The 10,728-nt window shown below is 41.5% G+C and overlaps 1 pseudogene; it reads left to right on the forward strand.

The window, feature by feature from the left end:
• The window catches only part of LOC116811061 (ornithine aminotransferase, mitochondrial-like), a 15,216-nt pseudogene extending 4,866 nt beyond the window's left edge, over positions 1 to 10,350 (forward strand).
• The last annotated feature ends 378 nt before the right edge of the window (positions 10,351 to 10,728 follow it).

The raw sequence follows: 10,728 nt of genomic DNA on the forward strand, positions 1-10,728 counted from the left end.
TTTTTTTCTTGAGACAGAGTCTTGCTCTGTTACCCAGGCTGGAGTGCAGTGGCACGATCTTGGCTCACTCCAACCTCCGCCTCCCAGGTTCAAGTGATTCTAGTGCCTCAGCCTCCAGAGTAGCTGGGATTACAGGCACGCATCATCATGCTTGTCTAATTTTTGTATTTTTAGTAGAGATGGGTTTTTTGCCATGTTGCCCAGGCTGGTGTTGAACTCCTGGCCTCAAGGGATCTGCCCTCCATCCACCTTGACCTTTCAAAGTGCTGGGATTACAAATGTGAGCCACCACGCTCAGCCTACTGTTGAGTTTTGAGAGCACTATACGTATCCATTACATATTCTGGATGTGAGTCCTTTCTTGGATATGTGGTTTGCAAACATTTTCTTTCAGATCATACCCTATTTTTTCATCCTTTTAACAAGATTTCTTGCAGAGCAAAAGTTTTACATTGGATGAAATCTAATTCATTCTTTTCTTATGTATTATGATTTTTGAACCATTCACTATGCCCTAGATCTCAGACGTTTCTCCTGTATTTTCTTGTAAAACTTTTTTTTTTAGTTTTTTTTTGTTTGTTTGTTTTTTGAGATGCAGTCTCTCTCTGTTGCTCAGGATGGAGTGCAGTGGCACGATCTCAGCTCACTGCAAGCTCCACCTCCGGGGTTCACGCCATTCTCCTGCCTTAGCCTCCCGAGTAGCTGGGACTACAGGTGCCTGCCACCATGCCTGGCTAACTTGTTTGTATTTTTAGTAGAGACAGGGTTTCACTGTGTTAGCCAAGATGGTCTCGATCTCCTGACCTCGTGATCCGCCCACCTTGGCCTCCCAAAGTGCTGGGATTACAGACTTGAGCCACCATGCCCGGCCTTTTATAGTTTTATATTTTAGATTTAAATCTATGATCCATTTGACTTACTTTTTTGTATAAAGTTATGAAGATTAGGCCTTTTTTTTTTTTTTTTTTTTGGCCTATGGCTCTGCAACTGCCCCAGCACCATTTGTTAAGCAAATGATCTTTCCCTATTTTTGTCTCTTGGTAAAAAATCAGTGTGGGGCTATTTCTAGGATTTCTATTTTGTTACAGTGATCTATGTGTCTATTTTTCTCCCAATAGTATATAGTCTTGATTCCTGTAGCTATATAAGAAGTATTGAAATATGGTAGAGCAATTCCTCCCATCTTATTCTTCTTTTTCAAAAATTGTCTTAGATATATAAATATTTTTTGAGATGGAGTCTCACTTTTGTCGCCCAAGCTGGAGGGCAGTGGGGTGATCGCGGCTCACTGCAACCTCTGTCTACTGTGTTCAAGCAGTTCTCCTGTCTCTGCTTCCCAAGTAGCTGGGATTTCAGGTGCACGCCACCACACCGGCTAATTTTTGTATTTTTAGTAGAGACAGGGTTTTGCCATGTTGGCCAGGCTGGTCTCAAACTCCTGACCTCAAGCGATCTGCCTGTCTCAGCCTCCCAAAGTGCTGGGAATACAGGTATGAGCCACTGGGCCCAGTGTTGTCTTAGCTATTGACAATTTGTTACAGCAGCAATCAAAAATGAATATACATAGAAATAGATTAATTAGTGAAACAAAATAAAAAGTCAAGAAACAGACTAATTTATATACAAACTTCAGCACGCATTTCCAAACAGTGGGCAAAAGATGGGTTGTGTAATAAAGGATTGTTGACAAGTGTCTATCCATTTATAAAAATAAACATTAAATCCTTACTTTCAACCACATAAAATAATAAATTCTAAAAATTCAGAGACTTAAATGTGAAAACGTGAAGTCATAAAGAACTAGATGAAATTTTAGGAAAATATTACAGTGTAAGACATCTTGAGTTGGCATAGGCACTTCCTGACATTACACCAAGGCTATAAACAATGAATCTGACATATTTAAAGATGTAAAAATTAAAGTGTCATCTAAGTCAAAAGATACCATATAAAACTATTTAAAAAGGTAAATTTTAGGCCAGGCACAGTGGCTCATGCCTGTAATCCCAGTACTTTGGGAGGCCAAGGCAGGCAGATCATGAGGTCAGCAGATCAAGACCATCCTGGCTATCACGGTGAAACCCCGTCTCTACTAAAAATACAAAAAATTAGCTGGGTGTGGTGGTGGGTGCCTGTAGTCCCAGCTACTCAGCATGCTGAGGCAGGAGAATGGTATGAACCCAGCAGGAGAATGGCGTGAACCTGGGAAGTGGAGCTTGCAGTGAGCCAAGATCGCACCACTGCACTCCATCCTGGGCAACAGAGTGAGACTCCATCTCAAAAAAAAAAAAAAAAAAAAAAGGCAAATTTTGGGGAAAATGAAGCATCCCCAATAAATTAACAGTAACCATCTCTAATATATAACAAAGCTTTTCCATATCAATAAGAGAAACTGGAACAACCCAATGAAAAAATGCGTTCAGGCATGGCACTACTTTATCATATAGCAGAAAAGGATTATGAAATAGAAATTACGAAAGGAAAATAATAAAGGAAATGGAGAAGAGATCCAAGAACTTTCAACGTTCATCCAATAGAAGATCCAGAGGTAGAGAATAGAAAGACTGGGACGGGCGCTGTGGCTCACGCCTGTTATTCCAACACTTTGGGAGGCCAAGGCAGGCAGATTACCTGAGGTCAGGAGTTCGAGACCAGCCTGTCCAACATGGTGAAACCCTGTCTCTACTAAAAATACAAAAATTAGCCCAGTGTGGTGGTGGGCGCCTGAAATCCCAGCTACTTGGGAGGCTGAGGCAGGAGAATCACTCGAACCCAGGAAACAGATGTTGCAGTGAGCTGAGGTCTTGCCACTGCACACCAACCTCGGTGTCAGAGCAAAACTCCATCTCAAAAATGAAAAAAAAAAAATAGAAAGACTGGAGAGAAGGCACTACTTGAAGAAATAATGTTCTAGAATTTTCCCAACTGAAGAAAGACATGAATCTTCAAACTGAAAAGAGCCACCTAGTTCTGAGCCTGACTAACACACACGTGCACACACACCTGCGCACACAGGAGCGCACACACACACAAATCCCCTCGGGGTAAAATTTCTAGGATAAAGATAAAATCCTGAAAGGTCCCAGAGAGAAAAAGAGAAGAGAGAATGCAATGGAGAAGTTTTTCAAGGAGCTGATTGAAAATAACTTTGGGCCAGGTGCAGTGGCTCATGCCTGTAGTTCCAGCACTTTGGGCGCCAAGACCGGATGCTCACTTGAGCTCAGGAGTTTGAGACCAGCCTGGCCAACAAGGCAAAACCCACTTCTACAAAAAATACAAGTAACCAGGTGTGGTGCCACATGCCTGTAGTCCCAGCTTGGGAGGCTGAGGCAGGAGAATTGCTTGAGTCTGGGAGGTGGAGATTGCCGTGAGCCGAGATTGTGCCATTGCATTCCAGCCTGGATGACAGAGCCAGGCACTGTCTCAAAAAAACAAAACAAGAACAAACAATAAAAAAAGTTGAACCTAGATATCTATACACAGCCAGGATAATCCAGAATGAGGGGAAAAATATTTCCGAAAATTCATGACGCATATACCCTTCAGAAATAATTATTGGCATACAGTCCTGTGAGAAGGGAAAACTAAATTTAGGAGGAAGGAGGTGATTTCAGTAAGCAATGGTGAGGAGAAAAATAGTAAAATTTATTGAAAAGTTTAAACTTTAGATTGAAAAATTTAAAAATTACAGTCTTGAGCTAAAATTCCTGGTATTATAAACTTGGAAGACGGGAGCAGGGACAGGAAAGAAAAGATAAGTTCTTTTGGTGTTCAAGGAATGGATACAGATGCTAGTGAATGACAGAATTTGGTGGTGCACGCCTGTAACCCGAGCTACTCAGGAGGCTGGGGCAGGAGAATCACTTGAACCTGGGAAGTGGAGGTTGCATTGAGGTGAGATCACACGATTGCACTCCAGCTGGGAAACAAGAGTGAAACTCTGAAAAAAAAAAAGGCCAGGCACAGTGGCTCACACCTGTAATCCCAGCACTTTGGGAGGCCGAGACAGGTGGATCCCTTGAGTTCAGGAGTTTGAGACCAGTCTGGCCAACAAGGTGAAACTCCGTCTCTACCAAAAATACAAAAATTAGCCTGGCATAGTGTCACATGCCTGTGGTTCCAGCTACTCAAGAGGCTGAGGCAGGAGAATTGCTTGGACTCGGGAGGCAGAGGTTCAGTGAGCCAAGATCGTGCCACTGCACTCCAGCCTGGGCGACAGAGGAAGACTCTGTCTCAAATAAATAAATAAATAAGTAAATAGAAAACCTATTGGATAGATTGGATATGAAAACATTAACTGCTTAAATAAATAATTCAGCGGAATAGATTGGATGTTAAAACTGATAGAGTTGAAAAAGCAATTACTGGGCTGAGGAAATGCGTCTAAAGAATTCATAAAAGTAATCGGTAATGGATAGAGATGAAGTAAATGAAAGAAAAGTTAATTAATAGAGAGGATAGAAGAATAAATGTCAAAACACATCTAATAGTAGCCTTATAAGAAGAGAATATAGTCATTAAAAAGGAGAGTGTATTTAAATAAATAATCAATGAGAATTTCTCAGATTTAAAAAAATGACTTAAGATTTAAAGGTATTATAGTACAAACACACACACAGGAAAAGTGAAATGTAAAATTGTGAAAGACAAAGAAAAAATATTTTAAAAACGATCAGAGAGAAATAGCAGGTTACTTACAGAGGAAAAATAATTAAACTGACATCGGATCTCTCAAATACTACACTGGAGGCAAGGATACAATGGTGTAATAATTCCAAGGTGTTGAAAAAAATGATTTTTTTTTTGAGACAGAGTCTCGCTTTCTCACCCAGGCTGGAGTGCAGTGGCATGATCTCAGCTCGCTGCAACCTCTGCCTCCTGGGTTCAAGCAAATCTCCTGCCTCAGCCTTCTGAGTAGCTGGGGCTACAGGCGCACACCACCACGCCTGGCTAATTTTTGTACTTTTAGTAGAAATGTGGTCTTGCCATTTTGGCCAGGCTGGTCTGGAACTCCTGACCTCAGGTTATCTGCCTGCCTTGGCCTCCCAAAGTGCTGGGATTACAGGCGTAAGCCACTGCACCCGACGAAAGAGGAATTTTTATACCAGGTGGAGTAAGGACAATGTCAGCCATAAGACTTCAGGAGATTGAAGATAGAGGGAAATGTTAAAGCAAACAAGTATTTATTGCGCTTATTAAAGACTGCAAGGAAGGGCCAGCTGCAGTGGCTCATTCCTGTAATCCCAGCACTTTGGGAGCCTGAGGCAAGAGGATTGATTGAACCCAGGAGTTCAAGACCAGCCTGGGCAACATGGCAAAACCCCGTCTCTACAAAAAACTCAAAAATTAGATGGGCGTATCAAGTTCCTGGGTCTGTAGAGAATTTATATATATATATATATATATATATATATATATATATATATATATATATGTACATGGCTGGATTTTGTGATGTGTACCCTAGTCACAGCCACTCAGGAGGCTGGGGCAGGAAGGTTGCTTGGGCCCTGGAGTTTGAGGCTGCAGTGAGCTAGGATTGGGTCACTGCACTCCAGCCTGAGTTACAGAGTGAGACTTTGTCTCTGAAAATAAAAATAAAAATAAAAAAAAGATCCTAAGGACAATTTTACTCAGAGGGGGGACTACTGTGATAGGCACAGGGACCACTGCAATGGGGTCTTGTGGTGGGAGAGTGATATTGGGATCGACTTCAACTCCACAAGGACAAGTGGGGATTTGTAGTCAGGGAGTAGGAGCGGGGGGTCAGAAGATGGGAAATTACTTGGAGGAAAACGCAGGTGTGCAGGAGGATTCTGGCTAAACTGACTTGACAGGATTTTTGCTGAAACAGGCTAAATGGGCAGAGTTCCTGGATGAAGGACAGAGTCCCTGGATGAAGGACAGAGCCCGAGGTTGGGACCTAGTGAGAAACAGGACTCAGAGGAGCCCGACTCAAGTTTGGTCAAAGGAGAGTGTCTCTGTCTGAAAGCAAAAGCAAGAAAGTCAACAGCAGTAAAATGAATGGATCACGAAGGAGAATTTTTGTGCGTTGCTAAGCAGGACTCTGCTTTAACCATTGTGAAAGTTGATTATGTGAAGTGAGTCCCTCTTAGTTTTTTTTCTTTGTTTTGTTTTGTTGTTTGTTTTGTTTTTTTGTTTTGTTTTGTTTTGTTTTGTTTTTGAGATGAAGTCTCGCTGTGTCACCCAGGCTGGAGTGCAGTGCATGATCTCGGCTCACTGAAACCTCAGCTTCCTGGATTGAAGCGATTCTCCTGCCTCAGCCTCCCGAGTAGCTGGGACTACAGCCACGTACCACCACACCTGACTAATTTTGTATTTTTACTAGAGACAGGGTTTTGCCATGTTGACCAGGCTGGTCTCAATCTCCTGACCTCAAGCCGTCTGTCTGCCTTGGCCTCCCAAAGTGCTGTGATTACAGGCGTGCTCCACCACAACCCACCTGAATTGACTCATTCTTGAAATACACAACTATGTCGGAGTTGTGTGGCCAGGGGAAAAAGCACTCAGGGCACATTGCACCTGCTCAAAGAATTGAATTTTCCGCAAGGCTGGTGGCTGAAATGGCCTGCTGCCACCCTAAGACCACTTTTACCTAGTAACTGCTGAAACAACCTGCAATGACTCTAAGGCTTGTTTTACCTATTGTCCGCACTCACCAATCAGAGCTTCCAGCTCCTGAAAGCTTCTCTGGTACCAATGGACTTGCTTTAAAAAATATAGGTAACTTTCTGTTTCTAATAAAACTCTCAACTTTCTCTTTGTTCTTTGGACATACCAAAGACCAGCCAGTTTGTGTGTATGCCTCAGATTACAATTCTATGTTTCTCAAATAAAATGTTTAGAGATTCATGGCCTGGTGTGGTGGCTCACCCTGTAATCCCAGCCCTTTGGGAGGCTGAGGCCGGTGGATCGCTTGAGCCCAGGGGTTCGTGACCTGTCTGGACAACGGGTGAAACCCTGTCACCACAAAAAAATACAAAAATTAGCTGGATGTGGTGGTGCATGCCTGCAATCCCAGCTATTCCAGAGGCTGAGTCGGGGAGGCAGAGGTTGCAGTGAGCCGAGATTGTGCCACTGCACTCCAGGGTGGGCGACAGAGTGAGACCCAGTCTTAAAACAAAAAACAAAAACAAAAACATAATATAACATCCTTAATATTGTAGTTAAAAAAAGAGATTCATCTCCATAGTCTTTGATTTTGATATTTGTGGTGTCAGAAATCAGGTCCGAAGCTGACTCACCTTGGAGATATCAATGACCTCTGGAACTATGGTGTGAGGTCTGCACACTTGGTCCCCTTGAGCTTTTGCTTTTCTGGTTGCCTCTTTCCCCCCTGGTGAGTCTTTCTTGGATCAAACTGCCATTTGTTGAGTTGAGTTCAGTTTTATTTGGGAATTTGTTAGGAAGGGTCTTTCTCTCTCTCCTGGTTATGAAACCTCCTCTTTTCTTTTCCTTTCTTGTCTTGTCTTGTCTTTTTTATCTTGTCTTTCTCTTTTCTTCTTTTTTTGAGACAGTGTTTTGCTCTGTCGCACAGGCTGCAGTGCAGTGGTGTGATCTGGGCTCACTGCAACCTTCACCTCCCAGGCTCAAGTGATTCTCGTGCATCGTCCTCCGGAGTAACTGGGATTACAGGTGTGCGCCACTATGCCTGGATAATTTTTGTATTTTTTAGTGGACATGTGGTTTCACCCTGTTAGCCAGGCTGGTCTTGAAGTCCTGAGCTCAAGTGATCTGCCCACCTCGGCCTCCCAAAGTGCTGGGATTACAGGCGTGAGCCACTACACCCAGCAAGAGACGGCCTGTTTAAGAGGGATTTTCTCCCTCCTGGTTATGAGGCCTGGTTACAGAGATTTTTCTGTTAGAGAAGGTTTCTCATGCTTCCTGGTAAGTTTGTACTTTATTTGCTGAATCGTTTGCATGCTTAGAGTTTAATTTGGCTTTTGTGTATTAGGCATTAAACCGAATCACCTAGATTAATTTATTTGCACACAGGCTCTCAAAGTTCAAAGGCATGCCAACATAGTTCCCTCTTTCTGGGATGCCAGCTGGTAATATGTGCCAACATTATGGGGATCATTCACGCAGTCTGTTTTCCTCAAACTGAACTAAAATAATACAGTCCAAATGGGACTCCTATCTCAGTTGGTATCTTGAGGCTCCAGAACACATTCAAGACTCAAAGGCTGCCTCACTACAAAATACTGTCTAAAGCTAGCTGAGATTTTCTTCTCCAAAGCCTTCCCCTCTCCTTCATTTACCTCTTCCTCTTTCTCCTTCTTTAAGCAAAACTCTTTTTCCAAAACTCCTCAGCTACTCTGGCATACTGACTATTAAAATAAAGACAGTTGAAAGACATCAGATACAAATAAAATAAAATCACTGACCTTTGTAGTGTTTCTTAAAAGCAAAAGATGAAATTCCCATGTAAAAGATCTCCTTCCTATACTAAAAGGAAAGACAACACTCTTATCTTCAAGGATGAGGAATTGAGACCAAGAGAACACTATACAAAGCTTATTGGAATACCTCTTATCTTTTGGGCCTCCTCACATAATTCAGTCACACTTTTACAGTTAACAATTCTTTGTCTAATTCAACATGTTGATAACTGACTCAGACTGCTTTACCCAACATTTGGGTCACCACCTTCATAAGATTACCTATCGAGGAGAAAAATCTTAAAGTTTAGCCTTCTTCCATTTTGTCAGAAATATAATTGAGATCCAACGTCTTTTATAAATTGGTGAGTTTGTATGTTTTACTGTCCCATAATCAAAATTCTAAAATGAAAGTTACCTTTGTTTATGTACGTATCTGTGTTTGGGTGTATTCATACATATGTACATGTGTTATGTTAAATGTGTCTACATGGTAAAATCTGGAATCGTTGGCAAACACTTATGTAAAGAATCCTATTCAGATTGGCTTAAATAGGTACTCATATAAATATACAGTAATTAACTGAAACGCATTTAGTTCATGCAACTTAATTAAGTAATTGAAAAATAAGCTGGTTTTAAAATTATTGGTAAAATAAAATGAGAAATGTTTTCAAAATTGTGAGCACACATTTTTGGCTGGGTTTACTGGTTCTATGTTTGTCTCTGTTCGATGTTTTAAGGTTATGAAACATAAACTTAACCTAAAAACAGAATGGTCTTTTATGTGCAATTCTTTGATAAGTAAGACTAATTTAATATTGTGGGTGTAATAAAACAGCTGTATTTTCTGAGTTATTGGCAAAATACTCATGTATTTAAGGTTTTTGCTCAGGTGGATACCTGACATTTACAGGCTATAAAAATGTTTTAATAGGAAAATAACTCCAAAGGACTAGCTTTATTTATTTATTTATTTATTTATTTATTTATTTAGAGCAGAGTCTCCCTCTGTCGCCCAGGCTGGAGTGTAGTGGTACTATCTCGGCTCGCTGCAACCTCTGCCTCCCAGGTTCAAGAGATTGTCCTGTCTCAGCCTCCCAAGTAGCTGGAACTCTAGGTGTGTGTCCCCATGCCTGGATAATTTTTGTATTTTTTTTTTTTTTTTGAGACGGAGTCTCGCTCTTTCGCCCAGGCCAGACTGCAGTGGCACTATCTCGACTCACTGCAAGCTCTGCCTCCCGGGTTCACGCCATTCTCCTGCCTCGGCCTCCCAAGTAGCTGGGACTACAGGCATTCGCCACCACACCTGGCTAATTTTTTGTATTTTTAGTAGAGATGGGGTTTCACCTTGTTGGCCAGGCTGGTCTTCAACTGCTGACCTCAAGTGATCTGCCTTTCTTGGCTTCCCTAAGTGCTGGGATTACAGGCGTGAGCCACCGACCCCGGCCGACTGGCTTTGTTTAATATGTCAGTTTTCATAAGTAATCTAGGTATAATTGTTAAAATGAATAAATGAGGTAACTGTGAGATACATGATTATAAGTGAACTTTTCATGTAATTTGAGATTTTTTTTCTTTTGCTCTTACCATATGGAGATGAAACATTAAAGTTACGTTATGTCAGATTAAGTAATAGGTACTCACTAAATGCCAGGATCATTTCCAACTAAGAAAACAATGGATCCACCTGCCTAGGCCTCCAAAATGCTGTGATTAGAGGTGTGAGCCACCATGCCCAGTGAGGAAAAGAAGTATTAAACGCTATTGTTATTAAAGAAATCAAAGATCCTGATGCCTGGAAGGTGATTCTAAGACTCGAGATAATGGACTTCTGGCCAAGCCAACCCATGGTGACATCATCAGGTTTGCGCCTCCACTGGTGATCAAGGAGGATGAGATTCGAGAGTCCAGTGAAATGATTAACAAGGCCATCTTATCATTCTGAGGGTAGCAGCTGTTTTCAGTGGTCCCTGGGAGCCGGCTGGAGACAGGTGGTCCTGTAAAAGCTCTGCTCTAAATGTAGGCACATTCCACTCCATGTGTCTTCAAAACTGTTTCTTGGAATATATGTTTTTTTCAGTTGATACATAATAGAAGAATGTTTATGAACCTGCCGTTTGCTTTGTAATATAAGTAAGAGAATGTAGTGGCATCTATATTCAGTGAAAGTGTTTTGATGTGCATATGTACTTTATAAGGTGAAACACATCTATGTATACAGATAGTTTTTAAATCACATCCTTCACTATACTTTATATATGCTTTCATAATTTCCTTGCTGGTATAAATGTTTTGTATTTGAAAAAGTTATCTCTAGCATATT

The sequence above is a fragment of the Hylobates moloch genome, unplaced genomic scaffold (assembly GCF_009828535.3).
Source record: "Hylobates moloch isolate HMO894 unplaced genomic scaffold, HMol_V3 SCAFFOLD_7, whole genome shotgun sequence".
In the NCBI taxonomy this organism is placed as follows: domain Eukaryota; kingdom Metazoa; phylum Chordata; class Mammalia; order Primates; family Hylobatidae; genus Hylobates; species Hylobates moloch.